Source organism: Erpetoichthys calabaricus, chromosome 2 (genome assembly GCF_900747795.2).
Source record: "Erpetoichthys calabaricus chromosome 2, fErpCal1.3, whole genome shotgun sequence".
Lineage (NCBI taxonomy): Eukaryota > Metazoa > Chordata > Cladistia > Polypteriformes > Polypteridae > Erpetoichthys > Erpetoichthys calabaricus.
The window spans coordinates 183,638,405-183,656,725 of record NC_041395.2 but is presented as its reverse complement, the minus strand read 5'-3'; positions in this window follow the sequence as shown (position 1 = coordinate 183,656,725).

The following is an 18,321-nucleotide window of genomic DNA, read 5'->3' as shown; positions in this document are numbered from 1 at the left end:
TTGGGATAACACACAAGATCCCAGTTAGAGTAGTTCTGCAGCAGGAATCGTCTTTATGCCTTTACAGTACCTCTTTGATCTGGCTATGGATGCTTTGACTTGTGTGATTTAAAAAAACAATCTTGCGGTGCATGCTTTTTGCTGATGACGTGTTGTGTAAAACTAGAAAGAATTAAATGAAAGAGGAAGTTGGAAGAATGGAGAAGGGCTTTGGAAGATAGAGGATTGAAGATAAATAGGAAGAAGACTGAATATTTGAGGTTTAATGATGATCCAGGATTCAGATGTTAGCCTGCAGGGAGATTTTTAGGATCAGTGGTAGCCCAAGATGGAGAATTGCATGCAGAGAGAGCCCACAGAGCACAGTGTGGATGGAACAATTGGAAGAAGGTATGAGGAGTACTGTATGATTGAAGAATTAAGGAACAGGTTAAAGGTAAGACCAGCAATGATGTATGGAGCTGAGACTTGGGCAGTAAGGGGGAGTGCAAGGGAATAAGTAAAAAGCAGCTGAAATGAGAATATTGAGAAGAATGTGTAGAACTGCAACAAAGGACAAAATAAGAAATAAGTCAGAGTTGCAATAAAAGTGAGAGCGAGATCTAAAAGTACAGGAATGCAGGTTGAACTGGTGTGGACACGTGATGACGAGAGAACATAAATATGTGGGCAAAAGAGGGGAGGTGGATAAAGTGAAAGAAGTTTTAAAGGAGAAGTGTTTGACTGGGGGAGGAGGCACTGATGAGGACTGAGCTGTATGGAGAATGTTGATCAGGCACATCGACTCCACACAGAAGTGGGAATAGATGAAGAGGAAGAAATACTCCCTGTACAATGTCCAAATCACAGAGTACCTCCTTGGCAGTCCCTGTTACTTTTGAGATGTTCTGGACTTCTTCACATGCAAAAACTTAAGAAAAATGCAAGTTTATAGCATTCACTATTTCACTGTATACAGTATTTTAAATTACCCTTAGTGTTCCTGATAAACTTTACCTCCTTCCTTGACCATTCCATTCCATTGTTGGGATGAATGTGTACTGCGAGCAAAACATTTTTAAACCTATTACATAATTGCATGTAATTATAATACAATATAATTGTATTGTATTGTGGTCACTTAACCATAATTGTTCAATCACCTCTATGCCCTTCACTAATTGTAAGGTATCCTAGTTAATATTTGGTTACTTCCAGCCCTCTATGAGTATGATATCTAAGTCTGAACGTGCTTTGTAAACATTATTAAAAAGACGCACATTGTAAGTACTGTTTGCATTAGATTGTCTAAAACAAGGTCTCTATCCCAAATGCTTTCTAGCTGAATCCGGACATTCTCATTCTCACTAAGATGTGGCTCGTCATCAAACTGAAGAAGGCCGGCACTTAAATTCTGTTTTACAGAAATGGCAACATCCCCCACCCATCCTTTTTTTTGCCTGTCTTTCCATGTCCGTCGGTTATATTCATCCCTATTATTGCATAATGTAGCAGTTAAGCTCAGCTGCATATAACTCTAATTCACCTGTTTTATTTTTGATTCTCTAAGAATTCAAGCAAACAATTTTTAAGCATTTATTATTTTGATTTGGTGCTTTACCTTTGACAATGGACCACGTTTCTTTAATGCATGTTAATTGGCGTTTTATAGACTGCAAAACACTAATAAAGCCTATTAATGTAATTGACAGTAATTATTAATTAGTATCAACAAACAATTCCCAGTATCAGTAATAATCATTTTATTTAATGACAGAAAACATTAAACTTTCCTAGCTAAAGGAAAAAATATATTTATATAGGTTTCTCTCATTGAACGGACCCCCAAACAATAATAAGGAAAAGAAATCTGAAGACTTAAATAAATAAAATTAAATGTATATTTAATTGAAAGTAGAGTTTCTTTGAAATATATTTTTATACATTAAATATTAAATTTTTGAGTAAGAGGATGACACTAAATACATTTCAGAAATGTGAACAGGCCATTAAGTTTAAAATAGTGGGTAAAATATCCATCCATCCATTATCCAACCCACTATATCCTAACTACAGAGTCACGGGGGTCCGCTGGAGCCAATCCCAGCCAACACAGGGCACAAGGCAGGAAATAAACCCTGGGCAGGGCGCCAGCCCACCACAGGGCACACACACACACACTAGGGACAATTTAGGATCGCCAATCCACCTAACCTGCATGTCTTTGGACTGTGGGAGGAAACCGGAGCGCCCGGAGGAAACCCACACAGACACGGGGAGAACATGCAAACTCCACGCAGGGAGGACCTGGGAAGCGAACCCGGGTCTCCTGTGAGGCAGCAACGCTACCCACGGTGCCACTATGCCGCCCCCTGTACAATCATGTTAGATTTTTTTATTTATAGATTTGTTTATTGCCAAAACCCTCGATGAGGCTTTTTATACTGTATTTATTTTTGGCTTTTCTTAAACAATAGAGAGAATTACCAGGCTTTACAGTCTGAGTCTCATTTGTGAAATAGTTGATCTCACATTTTATTTTATTTTTATTATTATTACTTTTATCTTTAATCAATTTCATTTTGCTGAAAGATCTTTCAGCTGTTGCTCCTGTTACAGGAATTGTCAAAAACAAAATGCATACAGTACAAATATCAGGCAAGGTTAAAGTTGGTGCAAATACACCAACAGGATGTATTGAACCTTGCATATACCTGTAATTTCAATTACTAGAAGCAATGCATACATTCAAACTAAACCACTGACCCACCCCTCGTTCAGTGCTTTGCTGCCTTCCTTCAACAACATGGATCCAGACTTGCTCAGAACTTTAATTGCTGCCTTCCAACACTTCTATTAGGTTCCATGAAAGCACTGCCTGAAACATTGCCCTTTTGTTAGGTAACAAATACAATACTATCGTTTCAGTTTCGAAGAAGGCTTTTCCCAGTGCAACAGAAAACTTGTCTGACTTGTTAACCAAATTTTTCATTTAACTTCCAGTGCGTTGCGGCTCAACTCACTGCCCGGTCGCATCTCCTGCTACCCAGTTACTTTCCTTCATTTCAACGGCAAGATTGTGACCTGCAATTTAAAGCATAACGTTTAGTCATACGGTTTTAATGACAGCAGTTGTTAGAACTTGTAACAGGAGCTGTCATTGGTCTAATGTGGGGTTACTTACAAAACTTTATAATCTGAAAACCCAAATAAGAAAATCAATACCATACCAGGGCCCAAGATAAGGATTATATTCATAATCACATCAGAGCCATAAATAGACAAATAAAAAGTGGCCATATAAATTAAAAAAAAAAACTGTAAAGGTTTCCTTTCAAGCATATGTCTCCCATGAATATTTCTGAAAAGAGAATTCAAAATAGGGAATAGAATCCGGAGGTATATAATCACCACTGTAAAACCTGAAGCTGAGAGGAATCCATATTTGGGGTGAGGCACAAGGATGATTTTTGAAAGGATATTATAAACTAATCATCTAGCTTAATTACTTTATTCATAGCACCAAATAAGGAATAAAGCAGTCGAAAAATTAATCAATTTAAAAAAAAAACCTCTTCAAATGACCTCATTAGATTAATTTTTCTAAGTGAATTTTCAAATAGTTTAACAACTGCTTTTGATGTTTGCACTAGACATTTGCCCAGTACAGATTTTTCAGTCCTGCTCCCGTCCGCCCACTCCAATGTCCACCGGAGATTCCTTTCTGCTCCTGACTGCATTCCCACTTTCCTCTTTAAAAGGCACTTAAAATGGGCTCATAGCCTAAGTCAGGGGTGTCCAGCTCTGGTCCTGGAGGGCTGCAGTGGCTACAAGTTTTAATTCTAACCCTTTAATTAATCAGTGACCAGTTTTTACTGTTACAGTAATTAAGTCCCTCCAGTGGACACTACTGCTATGCAAAGCGTTTTACCGTTTATACTTTACATAAATCTGGAAGATTCCAACAGGTGGCAGTGCGGGGCATCAACTCATCGCAAGGTGAACACAAACATACACATACGCTAGCGTCATTTTAGCATCACCAAATCCCCAAAAATTAATTTGTTTGGAAGGAGACCCACCAGGAAAACATACAAACACCAGCCAGGGAACACAAGGGACTTGAGTCCCTGCAAGGCAGCTGCACTACCGCTCCACCACAATATGTGCAATTATTATCAGTATTCATTATTTAAATGAAGTTAACGATTTTTATCTGTAAAATGTAACATACATACTTTAATACATTTCATCATGAAAATGATATCAAGTATAAATCTAAAGATTCTAAATGTGCAGAGAGCTGAAATATCATAAATGTAATGTATTCTGTGTGGCGATTGCTGCTGTCAGTTGAGGAGGAAGCCCCAGAAGCACATAACGATTAACAACTGGGTCGGTTTTAAGATGATGTTTACGACGGTCTACTTTAACTTCGTATTTTACCTTAGCATTAAAGTAGACATTGAAGTTAAAGTTAAATCTCCACGTTAATCATAAAACAGACCTTTTCACCATACCCATATTTTTTTTTTTCTCTGTGGCTCAAATATTCTGCTGTACATTCTGTTGCTGTTGTAAAGGTGCAAAAAAAAAAAAGATGGCAGAGAAGATGGTATGTGAGACTTAAAATGTATCGTGTCATTACATTGGGGAATATGCGATGCTTGAATATAAAAGCACCACGAATGCATTTGTATGTCAGCACTTTGCTTCACCACATTGAACCATTCATCAAACATCGAGGCACGCATGTCAATCCTGGAGGATCCGCACAGCGGCTTTGTGATACGTGCAAATAGTATACAGAGACTCAGACGTCACATTCTGACTTTTATCACACTGCGCCTCCCGACTTGGTACTTGGTACTGCAACTCGCCTCATACTCGCGCACATGTCGCGTTCATTTCTGAGGTTGTGCACAGAGGACACATCAAATGAACATAGGGAATGCGTGGCAGCCATGATGCATGAGCGTGTGCGTTCTGAATATGAAGTATGAAAGAGCCCTAAGGATTCAGTCCTCTGAGTTGATTCTTTTCTTCATTAAATGGCAGCCAAACATAAATGAGACATGAGAAATGAGAAAACAGATGACCAGCTAAATTGGAGCTTCCACCTCCAAACAATTTCACTCCAACAAGTTTTTTTTTAATGAGAAGCCCATTGTTGTTGGTAATTAAACCCGTTATTTCATTCCAGGGCTTGTTAGCTCTCATTCTGCCTCAGCAGACATTTTCAAAATAGTTGATTTTCTACTTTTTCTAAAAACACAGTCAAAATGTTTCGGTGACTTGAACAGATCAGCCTTACTGAGACCTTCACCTTTCTTTATTTTCAAATACTGTGGTAAGATGTTCATGTGGCAGCGTGTTTTGTGTCTCATATTTTGGCTGTTAATTAAGGAAAAAGAAACAACTAAGAGGTCAACACCAAGTTTATTAAAACTGAGGCAATTAGCAGCAAAAGAAAGCTGGTCACTAATTAAGAAGATGGTTAGAATGAAAGCCTGAAGTCACTTCAGCCCCCCAGGAGTGGAGTTGGACTAAAACTGCAACATTTACTTTGGGTGGGGCTATCACAGAGATGCGAACAAATTTTTATTACTGTTTTTTTTCCACAATGCAATTCAAGTTGATTTATTAATATCTTTTTCAAAAATATAATAAATAGTTAAACAGATAAAGGGTAACCTGACATCCTCTTTTTCTCGAAAGTGTCTTTCTTCTTTTTGAGACTTAAAATAGCAGCCCAGTTAGTATTTACAGAATTAAAAAAATGTCAGGGATTTTGTCTTGATCGTTACTTTGTCTACGTAAACAAATGCAGACCTGAAGATTTTGTCCAATCCATGTAAAACAGGGTGATGTTTTGCCGTCAGTGCAACTTGCATGCGGCGCTGGGTTTGTTTAAACAAAAGCGGATCAACTTATAATTACAAGAGGTGCCCGAAATGGAAGTACACATCTATACACAAGTAAAATAAATAATAATAATATTACCAATGTTTTTGACCAGGATGTAACTAGTACGAAGTCAAATGTGCATTTGGGACAGCTAGTATGTGTGACTTAAAGTTCTTGTTCATGTTGCTGTCTTTAGTTCAGATGTTGTCAGTATGTTTAAAAAAAACAAACAAAAAAATAATGCTTTTAAAATACTATATATTTGTTTTTCTTTTATTATTATGGAAGAAAATGCAAGTTCTTAAACAGATGAATATAAACTAAGACGTTTAAAATGATTGAATTGATTGTTTAGAACAACTAATAAAGACCAAGTTTGAAAATTCAGCTATTGCAAATGCATACAAAAGCAGGGCCCTGCATAGACCATTCTGCTTGATTTTCAGAAATGTACTATTCAATTTCTTTTCAGCAAAGTCATTCATCAGATCACTAAAAGTTTCCAAACGAGATCACCCCCAGAGGACGACAGAGTGAAATGATTCAGTCTTTCCTATTCCATTGTAGACCTGAGCTGAATCTTCACTACAGTCTGAGCTTGAAGAAAGATCGCTCACCACTTGCAACTATTAGCAAAAAATGTCTAAATTTGTGGAGATGGTCTGGAGTGGATAAAATGTTTTAATGCATTATGAATTTTTTGAATTGGACAATCTGCTAACCACTGTGCCACAAACAATAAAAACCATATGCCGGCTTGATACATTAATTATTTAAAAAAAAAAAAAAAGTAACTTTAATACTTATTTTTCATTTTGCATGTGCTGTAGTTTTGCTGCATCTGTAAACGGGTTTAGTTTCATCCTGCATGTTATTATTTGCCCCTGGAGTGCAGCTCTACAAAGTTATTAAATCAGGCTGCTCGGCACTTAATCTTCCTTCCATAGGATATTTTTTAAACTATAACCTAGGCTTTTTGTGATTGTTTTTAAAATTGTGCGTGTTCTTTACTTAGTGGATGAAATTTTAAGTTGCTGTTAATGAAAGTGTTTGACAAATAAAAAGTATGAGGAGGGAGTACTTAATGATTGTTACAATATGACATTTAGTCTATTCAGTAACTCCATCTGTAACATGCAAACAGACTCGCCGTACCTCGATTTGTGTAAAGGAAACACAGATGGGCAATGACTTCCCTTATTTTTCTCTCAAGAATCAGAAAGGCACATAGAGGAGTAGGGGGGCTTTGGGTGTGTGAGTAGCGTTTCAAAGCATCATGGGATGTTGGGGGAAAAAAAAGTATACCTAAACTGACAGCCTGGAGAATAGTTAGAGAATAATTCCACAGACAAGAGAAAGAGGTTAGGAGGATGCATTGATACAGCGCATTGTTGTACTCACCATATGACAAACCACCTCAGGATCCCAGGTTAGGACCCGAGTGCAGCCATGGAATGGGTGATACCTCAATACCACAATAGTTCAGATGGAAATGAACAGTGTGAGATGTTTTATGGTGGCTGGAGTTCCAACCTTGCCACCAATCACCAAATTTTCCCTGCAGGTTGGAGGGCCTACTATGCAGGTTAACATCATACCCTGTACGGAGCAACTGCAAATTAAGTGCATTGCTCAAGGGCACAACGGAGTGGAATCACTTCTGGCATTTATGGGATTTGAACCAGAAACCTTCCGATTGCCAGAGCAGATCTGTGGACATAGTCGCTGGCAAAGCCTGCCAATTTCCATACGAAAAATGGGGAAGGAATTCTTCCTTGCTTAGGCACATTAGCCTTACTGCAAAATCTTCTTTGCTATGTTGTGGAGAATGGACTCGCAGTCTCAAGATGGTCAAACAGAACAGACTTTATTGAAAAGATGCACCTAGCAGTCTCAGTTCAATGAAGTGTGCGCACTTTGTTGGGCGAATCTTACATTTATTAAAATTTTTCTCAGTATCTCTTTTGCACTTGAACATTTTTCATCATTATCTGATTCCAAAAACACAAATCCTTCATTGTTAAAGTTTATCTACACCACCAGTACATTCTCATGCTTTATCAGAAATAATTGCTTTTCTGCCTCTAACTGCCACCATTTTTTTAAAACCAAAGCATTGTTACCACCCGTCCAGAGGAGTGACCTTCCCTCTATGTCCACTAAATCACTTTTCACATTCCTGACCTAGGGCTGGTAGATAATGGTGAACTTCCATTCAATAGGAAAAATTAAAAAACTACAGGCCTGAGCTTTTAACAGTTTAACTCTTTCATAGCCTAAGGCTAGCTAGTACAATATGTTCCATGTAGATTGCATTAATACAAGTTTTAAATCCTCTATAGTTACAGACTCCGAATCACATATGAACACGCAGTGAAGTAAAGACCAGTTGTCAATGCCCACAGAAACTGCTTTTAGTATTCATATTTACCCTAATTGTATTCACTTGACCTTCTTAACACCCTGAAAATCGTCACATTCTTGTACATTTGGACATTTCAAATTCACAAGGTCGGCAGTCATTCCCTCGCCTCCCCCTTTCTTTATAAATGTCTTTAGTTGTCAGTTATCTCAGTTTGATTGTTTCACTGGTAGTGACAGGGGTAGGCTGTGTCATGGAGAACATTTTTTTTAATATTTTCATGCCATATAAATTAAAGCTCACCTTGATGTACCAACGGCCTTGTTCCGCATACTGCCACCATTAAGAGTACACTGAGTGCAGTGTATCATTCAGTTTGGACGAATTTGGCTAATTTTTTCTGAGTATTGTGGCGACTTATAGTTTAAGAAACATTGGACTTTCTGTTTGAAGTTGTACGCTTTCAAATCGCCTGTCACAATCCAAATCGCATGCATTTGCTGCATAGATTGCTAAACAAAAAACGGTGAGAAACGTTGGGGAAAAAAGGAAGACGCTTAGGGAATCCACTGTGGGATTTCTCACTCACTCTGTGCAGTTGTTAGAGATGGGGTTAGTGTAGAGTGTCTCAAAGTTGGTCCTGAGGGCCCACTGTTTATAATCTGTGACATCAACTGATAAAACTGATCTCATTTAATTAGCTGGTAGTTTTTTCTTTTCTCTTATTCTACAACCAGAAAAGAACAGCAGCATGATTTTTACATTTATAAGACATTTAGAAACATTTCTATTTTTTGCTGTAGATTTAAATGCTTAACTCTCTTGTTGATTTCATTATATTTTGCCCCTTCTCTGTGCAGTTTGCTCCCTTCATTGTATTTTAAGACGATTAAAAAATGTGCAGAGCAGACACCCAGAAAAACAATACTCAATCATGAAAGGCTGCAACTACTTCAGTGTCAGACCACCAGTTACTAAATAATGGATTGTAAGAGGCATTTGTAGTTATTTAGCTCATGTTAAGTTGATAGAAGCATTTTCTTAGTTATGTTAAATGTTTACCTATACAGTATACAGTATATACTACTGCATAGTATATTGGAGGTCCCATTATAACCCCCACAAGCTAAACTGAAATTGAATATTCTATTTCTTGTCCCCCTGACTACAGGTTAGTCCCTGTTAGTGATTTGCCTTGCAGTGTGTAAGGCATGGAATGCACAGTTTCATACCGTGTCCAGTTTTATGTAACGTAATGCAGCGCCATACATAGAGAACGTACTGAATGTATTAAGTAAAGCATAGAGAAATAAATACAGAAAACGACTGAAGTTTAATAAGTTTAAAGAAGAAGCCTTTTAATTCTGCGCGTGTATCAACTTTTTCCCTCTATTTTTGTATGAACTGTTTGCTTTGATTTTTCTCTTAGCTTTTTTTTTTTAAATTTTTTTAAACAAACTCTATTGGACTGAGAACTTTCTTTTGGGATGAGTTTTGACACATGCTTGATCCTGCCTTACCAACTCAGCAGCTGCACTTTAAGTAGGAAACTGTCTGTTCAAGCTCAATGTCAGTTCGCAAAACAAAAGAAAACAGCGACGATCTGAAAGACTCGACAAGTACCCTAACGTTTGCATGCTTTGACACATCGGCTGATTGCATAAGCTAAGAGAAAAGAATTTAAATACCTTAACCCTTTGCGGTCGTTAGGCCAGAAAACTGGCCTTAGTAAAAAGTGCGCTATAGGTCGTCAGGCCACCGCTGGTGGCCCTGCAAGTTTCTGACCGATTTGCACAGTCGCCTGGTCGAGAAAAGTGGCCTGTGTTATTCCTACGTGCTTGAAAAAAATAACTGCTGTAATTATTGGCGTTTTTTCAATAATTAATTACGACTAATGTAGCGTGACGTTGAAAATTAAATACGACTGCAAAGGGTTAAAGGGCGCCTTTCCTGGTACATGATTGAAATTATAATTTCATATGGAAGCCAGAGTTATTATCGAAACAACTGTGCCGCAACAGGGATGGAGCATCTCTAAGACAACAGCAAGAAGCTCACAGTATCAGCGCAGCCCAGTTTAATTTCTGGACGTATGTTTATGTTTATGGTAGACTTTTTAGAACAATGTATTAATCCTCAATTGGAAATTGACGAAAATGTATACAAAGTAACAATGCAGTAAAGAGCTATATAGACGAAAAATGTGAACAGTTATCCAACTTGATGAAGTCCATAAAAGACCTAAAGAGGGATGAATCTAATTGTGAAAAAACACAGCTATCGAAAGAGAATTGGTGGTAAAGAAAGTGGAATATATAAAGTTAAATGATGAATTATTTTCTCTGCAAAGTGATGAAGACGAATGAAAGAAGTAATGATTTTGATGTTAAACTGAAGACTTTAAATGCGTATCTTGGAGAGATGGACTGGGTCTGGGAAACACATCAAAGTAAATGTCTCCCCAAACCGCTGTCCGATACTGCAAGCCAAAAACATTTAGATCAATTCAATGAGTACATATCTAATGACTACTGTATGTCACTCCTGCCCACAGCGTCTCTAAATGTCCCTAAAAAACCAGATGAGAGGAATGAAGAGCCATATGGTGCAGGTATCTGAAGTTGCTTGCATACAAATAAAAGTAAATATGAATCTCGCCAAGAACATTATGAGCAGCAAAATAAAGCAAATGTACCTTACAGAAAGATCCCAGTATTTGATAGTGACCCAATGGACTATGCAAACTTTAATAGAGCATTTGACCATGTGGTGAATGAAGTTATGGACAACCCTTGAGATAAATTAGATTTCTTAGTACAATTTACCAAAAGATTGCCCCGTTAAATTGTTAAACGCTATACATACCTGCCACCAGCAGAAGGCTACATAAAGGATATAGGAAGAAGTTTGCAAGGTTTTATGGAAATCAGCTACAGATGTACTGTATACTTGAAGAAAGCTTAGAAGTGGCTGCAAATAAAGTTGGACGATGAAGCAGGTCTGAGGGATTACACAGCTTTTCTTTGTAGCTGTTATGAACGTTATGTCCAGCATGAAAATAGGAAGTAAAAAATGTTAGGTTTGAATACACAATGGGCAGTTGGAAAATCGAGAGTACACCTTATGAGAAGGATTTAGGAGTCATAGTGGACTCTAAGCTATCGACTTCCTGACAGTGTTCAGAACCCATTAAGAAGGCTAACAGAATGTTAGGTTATATAGCACGATGTGTGGAGTACAAGTCCAAGGAGGTTATGCTCAACCTTTATAATGCACTGGTGAGGCCTCATCTGGAGTATTGTGTGCAGTTTTGGACTCCAGGCTACAAAAAGGACATAGCAGCACTAGAAAATGTCCAGAGAAGAGCGACTAGGCTGATTCCAGGGCTACAGGGGTTGAATTATGAGGAAAGATTAAAAGAGCTGAGCCTATACAGTTTAAGCAAAAGAAGATTAAGAGGTGACATGATTGAAGTATTTAAAATTATGAAGGGAATCAGTACAGTGGATCGAGACTGTTATTTTAAAATGAGTTCATCAAGAATACGGGGACACAATTAGAAACTTGTTAAGGGTAAATTTCGCACAAACATTAGGAAGTTTTTCTTTACACAAAGAACGATAGACACTTGAAATAAGCTACCAAGTAGCATGGTAGACAGTAAGACTTTAGGGACTTTCAAAACTCGACTTGATGTTTTTTTGGAAGAAATAAGTGGATAGGACTGGCGAGCTTTGTTGGGCCGAATGGCCTGTTCTCGTCTAGAGTGTTCTAATGTTCTAATGAAATGGAGATCAGCGCAAACTTTAGTACTACACTCTCAAAGCTTCCTTACTAGTTGCAAGGATAGTGAAAATATACAGTTTGTCTAGAACAACAGGGTACAATAGCCTTGCATCCTGTGCACAGTAGAGTCTATCAAAGCCATATTTTCAAAAAGGAAAGGAAAAGGCTGATGAAGGGAAGACTCCCTTGAAAGTGGCCCAAGAAAAAGAAGTTTTGCTGCTGAAAAGAGAACTCCAGACACCTCAATTCAAAAAGGCAGAGACGGATGTTTGTGCAATCGGTAAGCCCTATCAATTTTGCAATAAAAGTCACACTGCCGTCGAATGTAGTAAGTCCCAGAGACTAAAAAAATGACTTTTTGAAATCTAAAAGCTTATACTTTAAGTGCCTCAAAAGATGACACCTTAGTAAAGACTGTGTAGAAAAAATGAATTGTCAAATATGTTCTCAGTCACATCCAGACATTTTGCGTATGAATAAGGAAATGGATACAGACCATAAAGCCAAACCCACTAAAAAAAGAGCACACTGAGTCGGAAAGGAAGAATATTTCTTGTTCGTATGTCTCTGAGACATGCACTGCTACCGGGCCGGTAAAGTGTGTGTCCTAGCCGTGGTCCAGGATTAAAGTTAAGTCTAAGGTAGTGAAAGATGTGTAGAAACGTATGCCCTATAGACTTTGGCAGTACAGCTGCATTCTGCACAGAAAGCTTGCAAGAGCAATTAAATCTCCCTGGAAGAAAAGCTCAAGTCCATATCAGCACTGTAGAAAGGGATAAAGTCAATAAACAGAAATTAGTAAAATGTTCTGTTCAGTCAGAGTTACAGGTTTGTGGAGTGGAAGAAAATATATTTATCAAATTGCCAGAGGTTTACACACTGGCATTTATACTAGTGAAAAGGGAGAACATCTCAATGCAAGAGGATATCACAAGATGGTCTTACCACAAAGATGTGCATCTACCACAGATAAAAGCAGAGGTGGGATTATTAATAGGTACAAATGTCCCTAAAGCCATGGCCAGTCACACACAGTTGAGGTGAGGGTCCTTATGCTGTAGGGGACAGACAATGAAAGACTGTAAAGTTACACAGTCAATCATGTGTCAATAATGCAAATAGAACAAATGTTACTCCAGCAATACAATGCAGACTTTCCAGAGCGCAGTTGTCAGGAGAAAGAGGGAATGTCACAGGAAGACATTAAGTTCATGTGCACAGTCTCAGAGTCAGCAAAGTTGGTGGATGGACATGACTGAATTAATCTGCCTTTTTAAAGAAGAAGCATACACAGGTTTGTGCATCCCCTGTGCCTATAAAGGGTTAGAAAGCATTGGGTCACAGCAAGCGTCAACCTTTTTTAAAAAGACAGATTGCCTCTCAAGTTTCAATTCAGTTTTGTCTGACACAAATTCAACTTGGGTCAAAAGGACTGGAATACTTGCAACAAAACTTTGATTATTTATGGGCACTAGACTTTCTTTCAGAAAAGTTGCAACATCTCTAAACCATCATTGCACAAATGTCAATTAATTTGGTTGGACAGACAACCTGGTAAAAAACAGATTTGTGAAACCCAATTGGAGCCAATCAATATACACTGCTGAAAAAAATTAAAGGAACACTTTGAAAACGCATCAGATCTCAATGGGAACAAAAATAATCATGCTGGATATTTCTACTGATGTGGATTGGGTAATGTGTTAGGAACGAAAGGATGCCACATCGTTTGATGGAAATAAAAACTGTCAACCTACGGAGGGCTGAATTCAAAAACACCCTGAATATCAAAGTGAAAAAATGATGCGGCAGGCTAGTCCTTTTTCCCGAAATTTCATTGCAGCAACGTAAAAATCATACTCAGTAGATTGTATGGTCCACATGTGGTTGTATGCATGCCTGACAACGTTGGGACATGCTCCCAATGAGATGACAGATGGTGTCCTGGGGGATCTCCTCCCAGATCAGGGCATCACTGAGCTCCTAGACAGTCTGAGGTGCAACCTGGCAGCGTCGGATGGACTGAAACATAATGTCCCGGATGTGTTCTATTGGATTTAGGTCAGTCGAGTGTGGGGGCCAGTCAGTGGCATCAATTCCTTCATTCTCCAGGAACTCCCTGCATATTCTCGCCACATGAGGCTGGGAATTGTCGTGCACCAGGAGGAACCCAGGACCCACTGCACCACCATAAGGTCTGACAATGGGTCAAAGGATTTCATCCTGATACGTAATGGCAGTCAAGGTGCCATTGTCTAGCCTGTCTGTGCGTTTCTCCATGGATATGCCTCCCCAGACCATCATTGACCCACCACCAAACCGGTCATGCTGAATGATGTTACAGGCAGCATAACGTTCTCCATGGCTTCTCCAGATGCTTTCATGTCTGTCAAATGTGCTCAGGGTGAACTTGCTCTCATCTGTGAAAGTGTTAAGAAGTTGTTGCTCTTTTTCCTAGTTAGATTACAAAAAGTTTTAGAGTATGGTTACAGCTATTAAATGTCCACTACATCACTTTCTAATAATCTAGATTGGCTAAAAAGAGGCAACTTCCCATTTAAGCAGGAAAGGTAAATGTTTGTTAAGTGCTCAATAACAGAACTATAAAACAGAGTTTAACTTGACCTCTCCTCCATTATCAACTAGCCATAGTTAAATCAATTAATTAATGGACATACTGTATATTGATGAGCTCCATTTATGTTAATACATTTCAAACTACATTACTTGTCTTTTTAAACAAAAATGTGTCTTAATGTGCACTTATTATATAATTAGTAATTGGTAAAGTATTGTATTTGCACTTTACCCGAGAACACTCAGTAAAGTGCACTATAAAAAGTAAAAATTCAACCATCATCATATACAAAACCACAACATTACAAAATGAATGGTGAAAACAAATGAAACAGCATTACTATACAGTACAGTATGAAGCAATATTCTGATACAGTCAGTGGCTGCATTAGGTACACCTGCTTGTAAAACTTTAGGTGTCCCACAACTGAACATTAGACATTATATGTTTGTGATGTTGTGACCATACAGCCGGATACCTGAGAAGTGGATTATATGACACAAGTAAATTAACTTTTTCAAAATACATTGACATTTTTTGGCATTGTTCAGCCTTGTCCCCTATTGATGTCAACTGGCACAGGGGTTATCTGCATTCTCCAGAAAAACACTTTCTCAGTTATCACTATAAAACGCAAGGTAAGTAATAAATTACGGAACAAAAAAAAAAACTCTAGCACATTGTCTTTTTCTGTAATAAACAATATTTTTGATCTAGTTTATATTCTGTCACTCTCTGTCATAGTTGAAGCTCAGCATTACCTGCTGCAAGCCAATTATGAAACAGTAAATTTCACTTTAACCAAGTGCCCTATCCGCATGCTGAAATGGCTGCTAACTTCTGGGTGCAAAGTAACCCTCCCAGTCTTTATCTACGGCACGCTCTTTTGATTGATGCACTTTAATTACATGTGCCTGTAAGCAGTAAGTTTAAGTACAGTTTGGATACTGTTACACGCAAATGCATCAAAGTGGTTAATGACTTGCCTTAGTCGAACTCCAGTGTCACACGTGCAAATGGGAGGCAGCTAAAGGGATCAAAAAAGGGTAATTCCAGAGGATAGCAGAGTGAACTGATCCTTTCAGTTTCTCCTCTCCAGACCAAACATGGGAAATTCTGCCTGGGGTCGATGACGTCACTTCCAGGTCTGGGCCCAATAACATCTCTTCTAGTTCCTACCCAGCTTTAAAACTGTCATGTTTTTGTCCTGCCTGCCAGATCTTGTTTTGGACTGATGCCCGTAAAGACCTGTGAAACCAAATTCTCTTATGTAGACATTTGATTAACAGCACTTCGGAGGGATCGAAAAACAAGAAGAATATAATGAAACTACTGTAATTTAGCATGATAAAACAAAACACAATGGACAACTACTTATTTAAAAACATTAAGTGTTAGTTTATCTGGTCTATTATACAATATGAACCATAAAATTAAAATGCCACCCCCTTTCTCTAAAATATACTTTGTTTCTCTTACTTTCAGGGAAGAATCTTGCACAAGGTGCTTGGCTGTTTTTAAAAGTTTTAATACAGTAAAGAGATGCACTGAAGTCTTTAATTACCTTGATATCAACTTTGAGTGGGGTAGTGCGTTTAATGAAGGATTTGACAATAGTTGATCGACCTAGTAAGTTTGGGGTAGACATCAATAGCTGTTTTTTTTGCACAGTATGAAGCAATGACTTCATGTGAGGTTTCACTGCTTAAAAGACAGACAGTGGAACTGAACAAAACATTAAAATTTTTACACAACCTTCACAAAGCCTTGAAGTATATTAGTTAATGCACTGTACTGTTCATCACACATATACTTACACTGTGGCTTTTAGGAACACTGACAACAGGGAGAGGTTTCTTCACTGGACTGACTGGCTGTTCAGCCTGACAATCTTCTCCCTGACTGTTTAACTCCGCTACTGCTTGCTTGCAGCTGTGTCATGTTGAACAAAAATAAAGCAATGTAACAGAACTAGGTACACTTAATACTTTCGCAACATACTATACGATAAGGTCAAATACAGCTTTGACATTGTAATAGCTTTCTCAGTGATTAGTTTAAATGTGGTTCTCAACAGAAACCTTCAAGTATCAGGAGTAAACTGATAAAACACCAGGACATGAAGCAGTCTAGTTTCCTTTAGCAACATTTAACCTATCAAAACTCATTCTTCCTCTGGGTCCATCACTTGTCATCACACTACTGATCAACTAAAAAGTGCAAATTATACAACCTGCTATTCAATACATAGGCACTGACAGAAACTTGAATACAGGTGCTGGTCATAAAATTAGAATATCATGACAAAGTTGATTTATTTCAGTAATTCCATTCAAAAAGTGAAACTTGTATATTAGATTCATTCATTACACACAGACTGATGTATTTCAAATGTTTATTTCTTTTAATGTTGATGATTATAACTGACAACTAATGAAAGTCCCAAATTCAGTATCTTGGAAAATTAGGATATCAATTAAGACCAATGCAAAAAAAGGACTTTTAGAAATGTTGGCCAACTGAAAGGTATGAACATGAAAAGTATGAGTATGTACAGCACTCAATATTTAGTTGGGGCTCCTTTGGCCTGGATTACAGCAGCAATGCGGCGTGGCATGGAGTCGATCAGTCTGTGGCACTGCTCAGGTGTTATGAGACCCCATGTTGCTCTGATGGTGGCCTTCAGCTCTTCTGAATTGTTGGATCTGGAGTATTGCATCTTCCTCTTCACAATACCCCATAGATTTTCTATGGGGTTAAGGTCAGGCGAGTTTGCTGGCCAATCAAGAACAGGGATACCATGGTCCTTAAACCAGGTACTGGTAGCTTTGGCACTGTGTGCAGGTGCCAGGCCCTGTTGGAAAATGAAATCTGCATCTCCATAAAGTTCGTCAGCAGCAGGAAGCATGAAGTGCTCTAAAACTTCCTGCGTTGACCTTGGATCTCAGAAAACACAATGGACCAACACCAGCAGATGACATGACACCCCAAACCATCATTGACTGTGGAAACTTTACACTGGACCTCACGCAACGTGGATTCTGTGCCTCTCCTCTCTTCCTCCAGACTTTTCATCAAAGAACATAACTTTGGACCACTCAGCAACAGTCCAGTCCTTTTTGTCTTTAGCCCAGGCGAGATGCTTCTGACGCTGTCTCTTGTTCAAGAGTGGCTTTACACAAGGAATGCGACAGCTGAAACCCATGTCTTGCATACGTCTGTGCGTGGTGGTTCTTGAAGCACTGACTCCAGCTGCAGTCCACTCTTTGTGAATCTCCCCCACATTTTTGAATGGGTTTTGTTTCACAATCCTCTCCAGGGTGCGGTTATCCCTATTGCTTGTACACTTTTTTCTACCACATCTTGTCATTCCCTTCGCCTCTCTATTAATGTGCTTGGACACAGAGCTCTGTGAACAGCCAGCCTCTTTAGCAATGACCTTTTGTGTCTTGCCCTCCTTGTGCAAGGTGTCAATGGTCATCTTTTGGACAACTGTCAAGTCCAGCAGTCTTCCCCATGATTGTGTAGCCTACAGAACTAGACCGAGAGACCATTTAAAGGCTTTTGCAGGTGTTTTGAGTTAATTAGCTGATTAGAGTGTGGCACCAGGTGTCTTCAATATTGAACCTTTTCACAATATTCTAATTTTCCGAGATACTGAATTTGGGACTTTCATCAGTTATCAGTTATAATCATCAACATTAAAAGA